The 13,757-nt window shown below is 35.1% G+C and overlaps 1 long non-coding RNA gene across 2 annotated transcripts in view; it reads right to left on the bottom strand.

Annotated features, from left to right (window-relative positions):
• Positions 1–13,757, bottom strand: part of LOC138153218 (uncharacterized) — a 213,942-nt gene that overhangs the window by 143,590 nt on the left and 56,595 nt on the right. Inside the window, exons 3-4 of one of the 2 annotated variants that reach the window (XR_011166310.1) lie at positions 3,411–3,507; positions 1,793–3,036 (exon numbers count right to left, since the gene is read on the bottom strand). This is a non-coding gene — a long non-coding RNA (uncharacterized lncRNA). Of the gene's footprint in view, positions 1–1,792; positions 3,037–3,410; positions 3,508–13,757 lie in introns of those variants that run through there. The other variant, XR_011166311.1, reaches the window with a different exon arrangement.

A 13,757-nucleotide genomic window follows, 5' to 3' on the forward strand; every position in this document is an offset into this window, starting at 1 on the left:
TATATAAAAGAAATAGGCAAAAAGGAATCTGGAAAACAAAAGTATATCGGAAATTCAAGATTCCTTTTGTCAGTAATTGAAAGCAACAATCAAAATTTTAAAGAAATTCCAGGAGGAAAAGTAGCCTGAAGAACAAAATAAATAATTCAATATCAATCAAAAACTTTACTACAGAGGCTTAAGAAGCAAAGAAATCAGAGAAGAGAGAGAGCCTGCAAAGAAGGATGTGCAAAATTTCTGGTAAACTATATGATAACAAGACATACAGTACAATGAAAACTCCCTTGGATAAAATAAAAACAAAACATATGCACTACATTTATAGTGAGCATAAAAATTACATTAAGGGACATAACTGAATCACTTATGCATTTAGGTCACTTGATCCATCACCTTCTCTCCTAAGTAGAACTAGGTATGCTTTTCAGATAAAAGAAAATCAAACCAACACATCTTTCCTGTACTTTCTCCCTCCTCAAATAATCATGTATGTATTTATCTGTTCACATTTTACATCCCCTACCCCAATAGAATTCATGGTCTCTGAAATCTTTGATTGTTTTAAATTCTGTCTTTGTGCCCCCAATGACTAGCACAGTGCTGGCACAAGATTTTTGTTTTGTACTAGGTCTGTGACTTCACCGGAATTGGGACTCATGATGAGGGAACTTCCTCTGCCTATTAGGATCAGCATCTTCCCTGAAAGTTAGTTTTTTTAACTGTTTCATGGACCACTGAGACATTATGTGACTTGCTCAGGCTCATGCAGCTCATTCAGTATATGCCAGTGGCAGGACTTGGACCCAGGGCTTCCTGACTTAAAGATTCACTCACTCCATTCACTGTACCACTCTACCTCTCATGATATTATGTATGTGATAAATGTTCTCATCAGATTGAAATGAATTGGATTTTCTGCCAGGAAATGTTTACAGTTACCAAAACAATGAATTCAGTAGAGAAAAAAGTCAAGCCAATTGTTTGGAATTAGAAAGAAAAGCTGATTAAGTGATGAGCCTGTTGACTTTTCTAAAGGGATGTTTTAATATTACATAAACCTAGCCTAAGACTTGAGGTGAATACACAATTTATCCCCCAAATACTACAAACCATGAGCTCCCAGCAGAGCTACAAAACTCCAACTGCCTCTTGACAGTTTTAGCTTTGTCCTCATTCCTGATAATAAGTAATGTGTCACAATGCTGAAGGATTAGAGGCTTTCATTGATGCAGTTAGAGGTTTGGGGGGGACATTATATCATCATAGGACAAGGTTAAAACTCTCCAAAAGTAAGTGATAAATGGTGTACTGTTGATTCTAGGCTGCAAGATTAATGTGCAATTGGCCAATAATCCATTCTCTCATTTATATCATAGGTATTTACTTTTAGATAGAGGAAGACAAGCTGAGGTTATTGGAAACACATTCCAAACTCAGTGACTCACTGGCCTTTTTTCCCAAGTCAGGTTTAAGTTCTTAAATCATCCAATTAAAATAATCTAATTTTCTAACTCAAAAGAGTTGCAAAGAACAATGTCATAAGCTCTAAAATAAACTGTGAAATAAACATTAATATCCTGCAAATAGTTTGGGGTCTCATTTATTTTCATTTAGTAAGGGTTGTGTATATGTTGACTTCTGCTATAAAAGCAATATTATTTTCTCTGAAACTACTATGTAAATCTCACAAATAAAATTAGAGGAAAAACAAAAAATACAAGTGGAAAAGAATTCACTTATTCACCTGTGTGATGATGCAGTTAGTGATACAAAATGGGAAAGAGCAATGGGATTGGAATCAGAATACTGTTCATATCTTGGCATCCAAAATCACTAACCTTTATGACCTTGGACAAATTTCTTACCATCCCTTGGTCTTGGTTTCTTTATTGGTAAAACAAGGAATTGGATTGTTATATGGCTTCTGAAGTCCATTTCACTTCTAAACCCATGATCCTATACATTAGAGCTATTTTTTTCAACTCATTTCTAGGTGTTGTTTTTCAATATCTACACATTATTTCAAACTTGACCATTTTATTTTTTTGAGTGGTTGCATGGGGATGAAGAATGGAATTTGCTTCTTGGAAATGTTCAAAAAGAGAAAATGCCTTCACAGGGTATTCTAAGTCTAAATCTTCAGAATTCTATGTTATAATGGAAAATTTCATAAAACATCATCCTAAAGCATAGCATGACTTATTTATTTTTCATGTCTCAAACTGTATTGTGAATTCCATGATGGTAGAGATTACAAATAATAAATATGCCTCTTGCAGAGCATCTAAGGCAGATAAAACTTTGCATTTATTATCCATTTATATGTTAAAATTATTTAGGACTACATAACATTCCTAAGGCACTAAAGGTCTACATGGCATATAGAGATTGGACCATCCCTCTTCTCACTATCAGATTCTATAGCTTTTCGAAGTCACCAGAAGTTATTTGAAGGTGTTTCTGAAGTTTCTATCCTACAAGAAGTTCTCATGCAAAATGGTACAGGGAAATCCTGAATGTCCATTTATACTAAGAAATGCCTAAATGAAAAAAAAAAACCTATCCATATGAATAAAAATGTTGTGGAAAATCTTCCATCAAGTAATAGTTTATTAAAATGCCATTATAATTATTGATGAAGTTAAACATATTTTTAGTTTTTTTAAGTGAAAAAATGAGAGTAATTTACTATCCATTACATAGATGGCAGTCTATTATTAATCAAATAGTAGTAATTTATTATTGTATAGATAGCTTAGATGTTACTATGTAAATAGTAATACCTATCTATTATTACATGCCCTTCCCTTTGCAAAAGGAGCAAAACCAAACAGAAACAAAAATGAGGCATCTACTAAGAAAAGAAATTTTGGTAAATAAATGAGAAAATAGAATATTATTTGGGTTAATCTAGTTTTCTGGAATATTAAAATATGTGTGTCACTAACAATGGATATTGACTCACCAGTGATCTCAATGGCAATGGTGAAATTGAGATCTCATGAAAGAGAGTCATTTTCTACACATCATCTGCTCCTACAGAGACAGAATTCATAGATGAAAGTTTAGACATTTCAAGAATTACCTTGCAATGGATCTAGAGTAGGGTAGGGAAATGGAATTAGAAAGATACTTATTTGAATTTTTGAAGCATATACATCTAAATCCAATTAAACAAAATAGAAAACATTATTTAGCGATTAGTGGAAATCTCATATTTCCGTTCTGAGAAATAGTCAACATCCTAAAAGGAAACATACATGCATTGAAAGCCATCCTTGGCTATGTTCTCCAAGTTCCTTCCTGGTAATTTTCCAGACAATGCTTAAAACATCTCTTCCAAGAAGCCTTTCACAATACATGCAAGATGAAGGAAAGAGGGAGCTGTTTATGGTAAGATCATTCCTTACCTGAAAAATTAAAGCAATAGATTTCTGTCAAGGAGACATTCCTTTTGCTGATATAGGAAGTTTCTCAGTCTCTGTCTCTCTGTGTGTCCTTCTGTATCTATAAGCAAAAGCAAGGTGGGATTTTTGTTATTTACTTCCTGAAGTTAAGTTTCTCAGGCTTAGGCTGTTTTTAACATCTGAAGGATTAATCTCCTTCAGACCTTGATAATTCCCAGCTGTGCTGAGTCAAATAGGTTTCATGCCTTCTGTTTCTGAGCCAATCAGGGGCCAAGTCTTTGTTATATATGTGTGGGTGTGTACATACATACACACACACACACATATATACATATATATATATATATATATATATATATATATATATATATGTATGTATAAATGTATATATACTGAAAGGTTGGAACTTTGCTTTGGGGGTTCCCTCATGAGAAGGATCTTTTTATCTCCTGGTCAAGACTTTAATTAGCTGTATGTTCAGAGGCCCTGGACTGCTCAGATGGCTTTGCTCCCTCGGTCCAGTGAAGTATATAAAGTGGATAGCAATGTTGCTTTACTCAGTCAGTAGGAGCCCTGTCTGTTGGTCTTTATGCTAATTTCTCTGATTGTATTTTCTCTAAGTTTGGTGTTCTGACCTTTCCCATGAGCTAGTGAATATGATTAAAAGTAGGGTTGTTAACCCCTTTTTGAGCCTCCTTTCCTTTGCAAATCAGATCAAAGAACCTGTGCTAGCAGACCACCCTGTATGTGCATGGGTGTTGTCTGCTACAATCTGTTTCCTTCCTCTCTCTTTATCTCTGTCTCAGTCTATGCTTGTCTCTCTTTCTTTCTCTGTCTGTCCATCTTTGTTACCTTCTGTCTGTCTCTCTTTCTCTCCCCTTGATATTCCTTAGTGATCTTCAATAGCAGCATATGGCAGAGACACACATTTTCAGCTCTACTCAGCCAAAGGAGAAAGTTTAAGGACACTTATGAATCTCAAGTTCTATTAAGAAGGGAAGGCATTTTTAGTCTTCTTGGCAGTGCAACCTCAGAATCTAGTTTTCTATAGAGAAAAAAGTCAGATTTGTTGGCCAGTAGTTTCAAGTTCATTCACCAAGCCAATACAGGGGAATCTTTAATTGCCATTACGATCACATTCCACCCCTCCAGGATCCTTGGCCTTACAATCTCAATCTAAATGGCCATGGATCCTGGAACAAATAGAGGCACTATGCTTTGTACTCCTTGCAGACTACGCCATAATGTAATGTAATGCCAAAAGAAAGGCAACTTCCCAGGTTCAAAATACCAGCATAGGTGCTCTCCATTTTATTCAGTGACCAACCAAGAACAGAGAAGATCAAAACATGACATCATTCCAAATACAGCATTTACTATATGTGATTAAATAATCTCCAAGGACTACCCCACCCCAGGACCTTCCAATCATTCAATCAATTACAAAGTCTCTGTTCTAAATACTTCTCCACCCCTAGGCTATACCTTAATTAAGTCCACCACAAAGCCCCTCTTCTCAAATGGAGATTAGTTTCCAAACATAGGTAAAGTACCTTCATTTGTCAATCACAGAGCACAATAAGGTCAAAAGTTCCCCACCCCTGGATCACAATTGAATCTACCCCAGAGTTACATCAAGTTTAAACACAGCACTTAATACCCAAATGGAGGTCTTTTCTTCATCTTGACACGAGGCAAGTTCTCAGCAATCTTAGTTCCTGGGGAGACAAGGCTTAGCAAGGCCATAAGATACATTGCCAGTCCCTTCATGAATTTATCCTCTGTCTGTAGAACAGTCCTAGAACCCCTGAACACATTAGCAAAGCCCTCTCCCAGGATTTCTGTAAACATACAACAAGAAAATCCTTCTTCAGGGCTTCTGAACCAACAGAAAGGCTCCCAGACCCCTGCAACAACAGCACTGTCCTTCACCAGTGGACAGTATTCATTCTGTCTGCAGGACAGTCTCCAGACCTCTGCAACAACAGCACTGTCCCTCACCAGTGGACAGTATTCACTCTCTGTCTGCAGGACAGTCTCAGGGCTTCTTAGCGAACAGCCAGGTTCCAGGACTTCTTCAACAAAAGGACAGTCTTTCACCAGTGGACAAATCTGGCAAAACAACATCAAAACAGACAGACAAAGTACCAGCAAAACAGCCATGTCTCCTCAGTCCTTGGCAGCTCAGGGGGCAGGTCTCAAAAGTCCAGGGCAATTCAAAGCGGCCACCAGCAATTCTCTTAGTCTCTCTCTCTCCACGAGGTGCTGCTTCCAAAAAGATCTTCCGCCTCTCTCTAGTGTCTCTCCAAATCTACATCACCAGCTCCTCCCAGTTCAGGACTTTCTTTTCACATCAACAAGCCCATCCCACAGGTGGGATTAACAAACTCTGGGTTTTAACACAATCAATTTGAAAACCAAGCCAATACAGGGGAATCTTTAATTGCCATTACTATCACAAACTTCTAGGGAAGAAAAATAGTTTTGCTTTATTGGATATTATAATAGTAAATTCTTGCTGTTTTTTAGATTCGACTGACTCATAGTAAATTTTTCTATCTCCTCATTTTAATTTTGTATATGTTTTTTAAATGTATCTTTATATACAATGGGTTGTGATGTTTTGTTTCCTTATATGATATGCAATTTACTGTTTTTCCTTTTATTTGATTGTTTAATCAATTTATATTTAAAGTTCTGAGAGTTGAATTTATATTTTTCTCTGTGTCTCTAATATTATGTCTTGTTCCAAATTAGCAATTGTTGGGGCAGCTAGGTGGTACAGTGAATAGAGCACTGGTCCTGGAGTCAGGAGGACCTGAGTTCAAATCTTAGTCAGACACTTAACACACAGACACACAAACTCGCCGTGTGACCTTGGGCAAGTCATTTAACCCCAATTGCCCTCCCCTCCCCTCCAAAAAAAAAAAAAACAAATTAGCAATTGTTCCTCTGTTATCAATACAGTATTATGTCCCTTAAGTTTTTTTTTATTTTTTTTAAAGCAATTGGGGTTAAGCAGCTTGCTCAAGGTTACAGGCCAGTTATTTCTGGGTGTGGTACTAAGTATCTGAGCCCAGATTCGATCCCCCAGGTCATCCCGACACTGGGGCCGGTGCTCTTACTTGCTGTGCTACCTGGTACCTGGCCACCCCCCTTAAGTTATTTTTACTTCATCTTTTTTTGAGATCTATTCCCTCTTACTGGCAGCCTCTTCCTTCCAATTTCTTACCCTTCTTCCTGGTTTTATGATTTTCCTTTTTTTTCTTTTTTTCTTGTTATTTGATTCTTCCTCTCTTTTTTTCCTCTCAATTAAATTGTCTGGGTTTTTTTGATAGCTTTTCATTTTTATATAGTTCCTAGAAAAGATTTATTTTCATCTTTATCTTCTCTTTCTATTCCACACATTTGTTCTCTGATTTATGGGCTCTTCTCATACTTATATAGTTTTAATTTATTCTATTTACTCCTTGTGAAATTAAAATCTTTGAGGTAACTATTTTTGTTTATCATCTTTAAACAGTTCTTGTTATGGGTTTGTAGATCATGTGCCTGATACACCCTAACTCCTAGAATTACCCATTCCTACAGGTTATAGACAGTATACTCCTCATTGTTCTATGGGAGGATTTTTCTTGTGCCCCTGATTATACAACTCATTGTTGACATTTGCTTTGTCACTGGCCATCTACTTTTCATTTACCTTAAAATATTTTCCTTAAATCAAAACCCTCCTTCTCCTTTTAATGACAACTATCCCTAAAAGAACTGATTCCCCTTCTCTTGAGGAAAGATATATGATCACACTAAGCATCAAGTTCTTCTAGATCATATCCATTGTAAGGTCCCCATTTTAATTTTTAATTTAGAGTCTATTTTTTAATTATAATCTATATCTCTACTCCCATAAGGGCATTCATTAGTAGTACCACTTCCCAACATTAAAACAAGGTTCCCCGTTCATTTCCTCATTTTTCAATCACTTTCTGTCTCGTCATCATTTTTTTCCTAGTGGTTTCTTCTTCCTGAAAGGCTGAGATTTGTTTTCCTTCATTGTTAACCTTTGATTATAGGGTATATCTAATATTCTCCTCTAATTTTTTTTAACTTTCTCATTCTCTAGTTTAGTAAGCCCCCCCCCCCCAAAAAAATGATTCATTGGTAAGCAAGGTATTGTGAAGTCCAGTGAAGGATATTTTAGTTTCTCCACCATCACTTCTGTTTGGCTGCTGCTTTCACCCTGAAAAAAAGGTTACTTTACTTAATAGTTTCTCTGTTGTTATTTTGTTATTGTTGAAATTGATTACTATGTTTGTCTCCTTGTATTTCTGTTTTGTGGGATATTTGAGAATCAAATAATTTCTACAGGTCTTGTTTTATTTTTAGAAATGTTTCAAACATCCCTTTAATATTTCATATCAATCTTTTTCAGTTATACTTTGGGCTAAGATTGAGTATGATTCCCCTTGGTCTTCATTTTGAGCTACATGGCTCTTTGGAACACATTGTTCCATTCCCTGTTGTGGTTTATTGTGGGTGAAGAATAGTCTTACATTATTCAGATTTCCTTCCCTTTATATTTGAAAGGCTTTGTCCTAATTGCTTGAACAATGTTCTGTTTCTTAATCAAATTGTTAAATATAAATTCTTGCAGTTTGCAGCCTCATTTTTTTTTTCAGAACTGATCTGTGCATTCTTTCAATTAGCACTTTGATTTTGGTGTTCAGATTTTCAGCAAAAATTTCTTGTACTATATCTTACCTTATGGTATTCAGGGTTTTTGACTTGCCAAGTTCTTTTGGGAGACTTATGAGATTTAATTGGTCTCAATGCAACTTGTCCTCAAATTAATTGTTTTTCTTTCTTTTAATGTTATCGCTCTTTGTTTCATTTCTGCCAGATTGTCCTTCACTTATATTTATCACATTCCCAATCAGGTATCCTCTCTTTAGTTTCTTTTTTGAGACATGCCACTGTGGGTTCAATTTTTTTCTATCCTTCCAATTATTTCTGCTATAGAGACCATAAATTCTACCGTCACAGTTCTTATTTCTCTTTCAAAGCATTTACAAACATCACACTGTGATTCAGTGTTCTCCCTAAAATCCACATGGTCTTCTGTCTTATAATATGCTGAACCCTTTTCCTTTATCTCATAATATTTATTCGTAGATGCCTGATCTCTTTTATTATGTCTGTAATGCATAATTCCTTACTGTTAATATCTTCCCTATTGCTTTATTGGCTTAATCTCAAAGTCTTAGTTTTTTCCTCCTTAAAACTTAAGTAATTTTAATATTTTTTCCTGATTTTCTTCTGTTGCTCATTTTCTGACTTCCTCTTTTCATGGTGGTTTGCCATCTCAACTTCCTCCTGGTTCTGGGTAAATTGTGGTTTAGTAGCTTTGGTCTCTATTCCAAATGACTTCTGAGGGAACAGGACTGTTCCATGGACTCTTTCCCTCAGGATTATTGAAGTATCATATAGCCCCTTGCACATGGGACTTTCTCTAGTTCCCTTTGATCTTCAATTCTCCAGCTTGGCAGAAGAGTACTACATCACCACAGACTGAAAAAATGTTGAATCTTTGAAGTTTGGATCTCCATGCGCCTTTGAGAAGGTCAGCTTCGGATATAGAGTTGAGTTCTGTTACAGCCAGAGGAATGTGTCCTGCTCTATTCCCCTGTTCCTCTGTTAGGGTCTGGCTCTGTTATAGGACAGAATACTGGCATGTAGCTATTATCACCTGAGCAAATTTCTGCAATTTGGAGTTTGGATCTCTGTTGAACTAAGGAAGGGAGAGAGAAGAGGAGTTGAATTCTGTCACAAGCTTATGGTGTACAGACACTTTTGCAGCCCTCATTCTGTAAGCCTGATAGTTGGAAAGGGTGATTATACAAAAGGATCTTTGATCTCTTATTTTATTAGCATTTCATCTCAGTTTTACCTTGTTTGGGTTCTTAGAGTCCTAGACCATGAAAACAGCTGAAATTGATTCATCTCTGGTATATGGCTCCTATTTTGAAGAGGGTTAAGGTAGCATGAGGATCAAAGAAAATTTCTAATATTCCATTTTGTTGGTCACATGACTGGAAAGTCTTAGGTGGGGGAATAGAGTCTCTTTTCCAAGAACATAAACGTGTATTGGGCTCTTCCCAAATATTCCACTACGTAAACATACAGTAGAACTTAATTAAACATGTCCTCCCTTTCCTTTACTACCAACTCTTTACTACCAAGCACACACACACACACACACACACACACACACACAAACGTGTGTATGTTTTCTCATACTCATTCATATTTTGTTTTGATTTTTTAATTTAAATTAGCTTTTAAATTTAAATCGTTTTTAAATTTAAAATTTGAGTCATATAATACACAGTTAATCAACAACACAATGATGATGGGTTAACCCTAAAATAAAAATCATTATAACAGAGGAACTATTTGTTTGCTTTTGGGGGGAGGAGGAATAAAATGTTAATGATTGATGTCTTCTCCAAATTAAATGATATCCTTTAATTGTAGCAATCATCCTATTTATAACAAAAGTGGAAAAGGAGAAGTAACTTTTTTCATCTGGTGCTCCTTTCACCCTGTTATTAACTTCACCTTTTGAAAGAAGATATTTTTGACTCAGCAATGGAAATCCACTTGGCTTCTTATCAAAAGGACTACTCAGGACAATTTAAACTTACTTTGTTGGTATCACAATTTTTGCCCCATCTTGTGGTTTTTTGATGGATTTGGAATATTTTTAAATGCCCAGTAGCTGTGAAACATGTGCAACTATCTAATTTCTAGGAATTCGAATTGACTGTCAAATTGAATGTGCTATTTGTAGGCATTTTCTATGCAATAGAAGTCTGGGTCTCAAGTAACAAATTGTTTGTCTGCTCTCCACAAATGAAATGATGTTTCAACAAAAAGATGGTTTCAGGGTATCTTATTTTTTCTGGTGTTCAGCTTCACTAATGTTACCATCCCTTCTTCTACTTTCTTTCTCTGCCCATGCCATCCACTGTGGCTGTTCTGTATTGGGATTATGTAAGAGAAACTGTCATTGTGCATACCTGTTTTCCTTCACATACCAGTTCCTAGTTTTATAAATACAATGCAATTTTTTTTCTGTTGGATTATTGCTATGAAAGTACAGTGAAATGGTCTTCTTCTGAAAGAGGAAAAAAAGATTGGTCATGATGACCATAATATAAACAGATACCAGCAACAGTGTGCTTATTTATTGGAATGCTTCATACAATAAAAATGTTAAATTTCTAAAGCTCCCATAACCATCATTGTATATATAAGAGATTTCTTGAACAATAATCTTTAACTATTATAGATAAAAAACAATTGTGTTTTTCTTTTTTCATTAGATGTGTGTTCAAATGATTAAAGCTGGTCTTGTAATAGCTACAACTTTGGTGTGGTAGGTAATAACTAGTTGTTAGACACTATAGAAAGTATTCTTGTTTCAAGTATAGGATAGGCTTCCTTTGAATCCTGTGTTTCTACACTTGATTATGAATAGTCATGATTTTTCTTTAATGTGCAATGTGTAAAATTGCATCATTATTTATTGGATTACAAGAGGCAGTGTGGTTCAGTAGTATGCCCAGGGCAAATTATAAAGGTACCATCATCTCCTCATTTCGGGGAACCATGCCTCTCAGTGAAGCCCAAAATCACATTCAGTGTTTTGATTGCCACATTAAATTGAACTGACTAAAATTGAAGTTTCAAAAGAACTTTTCTTTTTCCCTGACTAGCTTAAAATAGTGAAGTTGATTTTTTTTTAAATCTCTCCATTTTCCTTTATTTTTTTTCAGGTAATTTTCCTAGCTTGTCAAAAACTTTTTGGATTTCATCTCCATTAGCAGCTCTGTTAGCTATCCTGGAATTATGTCATCTGCAAGTATTTATACCCAAGTCATTGATAACAATGTTAAACACAAGGTAGAGTGAAACAAAGATAACTAAGTGATTCCCTTCAAGATATCTGCCAGGTTAACATTGATCTGTTAATAACACTGAACTGAGGGAGAATTCTGGGAAGATGTTGGAGTAGTTGATAAAACTTTCAGTTCTCCAAATTTCCTCCACAAAAAAGACAGAAAATTGCCTTAGAGAAGCAGAAATAAATACTAGATAAAGCAGTTATCCTCCTAAGACTTTTTGAGAGGACCGCAGGAAGGATCCAACCTCTGGGGGTAGACATTGGGCCTGAGTAAATTTTAAATACTTCCAGGCATACTCTGCAGAATCAACAAATAATAAGCCCTGGGGGCAACTAGGTTGAGAGACAATCTCAGTCTTAGAAACTTTGATCTCTCTGACAGTGTGAGGGGTCTGATGGCTGAGTAGGAGAAGACTGAAGCAGCTTCCATTATCAAGGGACACTAAGCACAGCTGTGCAGATCAGATACACCTTGGGCTATGATTGCAGGAGGAAGGAGCTAGCACATACCTCATGAATGCAGCAGTGAGGGGCAGAGACCTTGTTGGCTGTGAGCCCTTGCAGGAGTACAGAATCATTGATTTCAGTTCTAGGGCAGAGAGGACAACTGCAGTTTGCATTCACCAGAGGGAGCACAAGTAGAAAGATCATTTGCAAGATAGTGTGACTAAGGTCCCTAGTCATGGCTCAAGAGTGGAGAGAAGAGCTCAAGGTTGGTCCCTGAGACAAACCTCAGAAAACAGTAAGAATTAACTGAGACTTGGGACATCATTACCCACAACTCTGAACTACAACTTGATTTCACCGATAGGTACTAAAAACTAAATTAAAAAAATTAAATAAATAAAAATGAGTAAACAAAGGAGGAAGAATCCAACCATAGATAATTACTATGGAGATAGAGAAAGTCTGTGTTTATCTTCAGAGGAAGATAATGGAGTGAAAAAAAGTTCTTTTTCAATGAGAAACATCAAATGGTCCCAACCAAAAAAAAAAAAAAAGAGAGAGAGTATTTGGAAGAACTTTTAAAAGGTCTTTAAAAATCAAATAAGAATATATCAAGGAAAAATTAGGGAAAAAAACAAAATCAATCCAAGAAATCAAGAAAAATATGAAAAAAAATTAAGCAAGTGGAAATAGAGGATCAAAAACTTAAAGAAGAAAATAATTCCTTGAAAACTAGAATTGGTCAAGGGGAAGCTAATGACTTTCAAAGATACCAACATATCATAAAACAAAATCAAAAGAATGAAAAAAATTGAAGAGATAGTAAGATGTCTCACCAGAAATATAACTGATCTGGAGAATAGATGGGAGAAAAATAATATAAGAACAGGCACACTACCCAAAAATTATGATAAAAAAGAATCTTGATACAACATTACAAGAAATCATCAAGTAAAATTGCTCCGACATTCTAGAACAAGAAGGCAAAGTAGAAATAGAAGAAATAGACCATTTAAAATATTGAGACAGTATAAAATACTTGAGTGAATCCCTGTCAAAACAGAAACTACATAAACATAAATATAAAACACTTTTTATACAAATAAACTTAGATCTAAATAATTGAATTAACATTTATTGTTCATGTATAGGTAAAGCAATATAAATTTTTAAATGACAGGTTTAACTAACCTATTTATTCAATGTCATCCCAAGTAAATTATTAAAAATATCTTACTGAGTTAGAAAAAAATAAGAAGTTCAGTTGAAAGAACAAAAGGTCAGGAATTTCAAAGAAACCAGGAAAAAAAAGATGTAAAGAAAACAGATTCAACTATAATTAGTATTAGATCTTAAACTATATTGTAAGGAGAGAACATTGTTGAAGCATAAAAAGAATAATTTTCATTATTTTAGATTAAAGTTTTCTTAAGTAAATAAAACTCTGTAGGCAAGGAGAGAAGGAATGCAGAAAATTGGGGCAAAACACTTCAATAGACAACCTCTTAGATAGGATGTAATTAGGTTGGAATATTGCTCTGGTGTGGGAAATGAATGATGATCTGGTTGATTTAGAAAAACATAGAAAGACTTGGACTTATGAAGGAAGATACTATTCATATTCAGAGAAACATAATAGGAGGGAATAAGCATAGTATGGTCTTAGATATATGTGTATGTTTATTGATATCTTTTTATATGTATGTATATACATGTGTGTATAGATAGATAGATAGATAGATAGATAGATAGATAGATAGATAGATAGATAGATAGATAGATAGATATTTGTAGGTGTGTTTTAATTAAGGCTTCATTGCAGACTCCCTTAAGGGAATGAAGAGAAAAATAAATTAAAAATTATACAGCAGAGAACAAAAGAAAAGAAATGGGGAAACAAAAGGCTGGGAAGCTTTGAAAACAAAATGTTGTATTTA

Source organism: Petaurus breviceps, unplaced genomic scaffold, assembly GCF_028583685.1.
Source record: "Petaurus breviceps papuanus isolate PSGF00001 unplaced genomic scaffold, PetGlider_PUasm1.0 90977, whole genome shotgun sequence".
Lineage (NCBI taxonomy): Eukaryota > Metazoa > Chordata > Mammalia > Diprotodontia > Petauridae > Petaurus > Petaurus breviceps.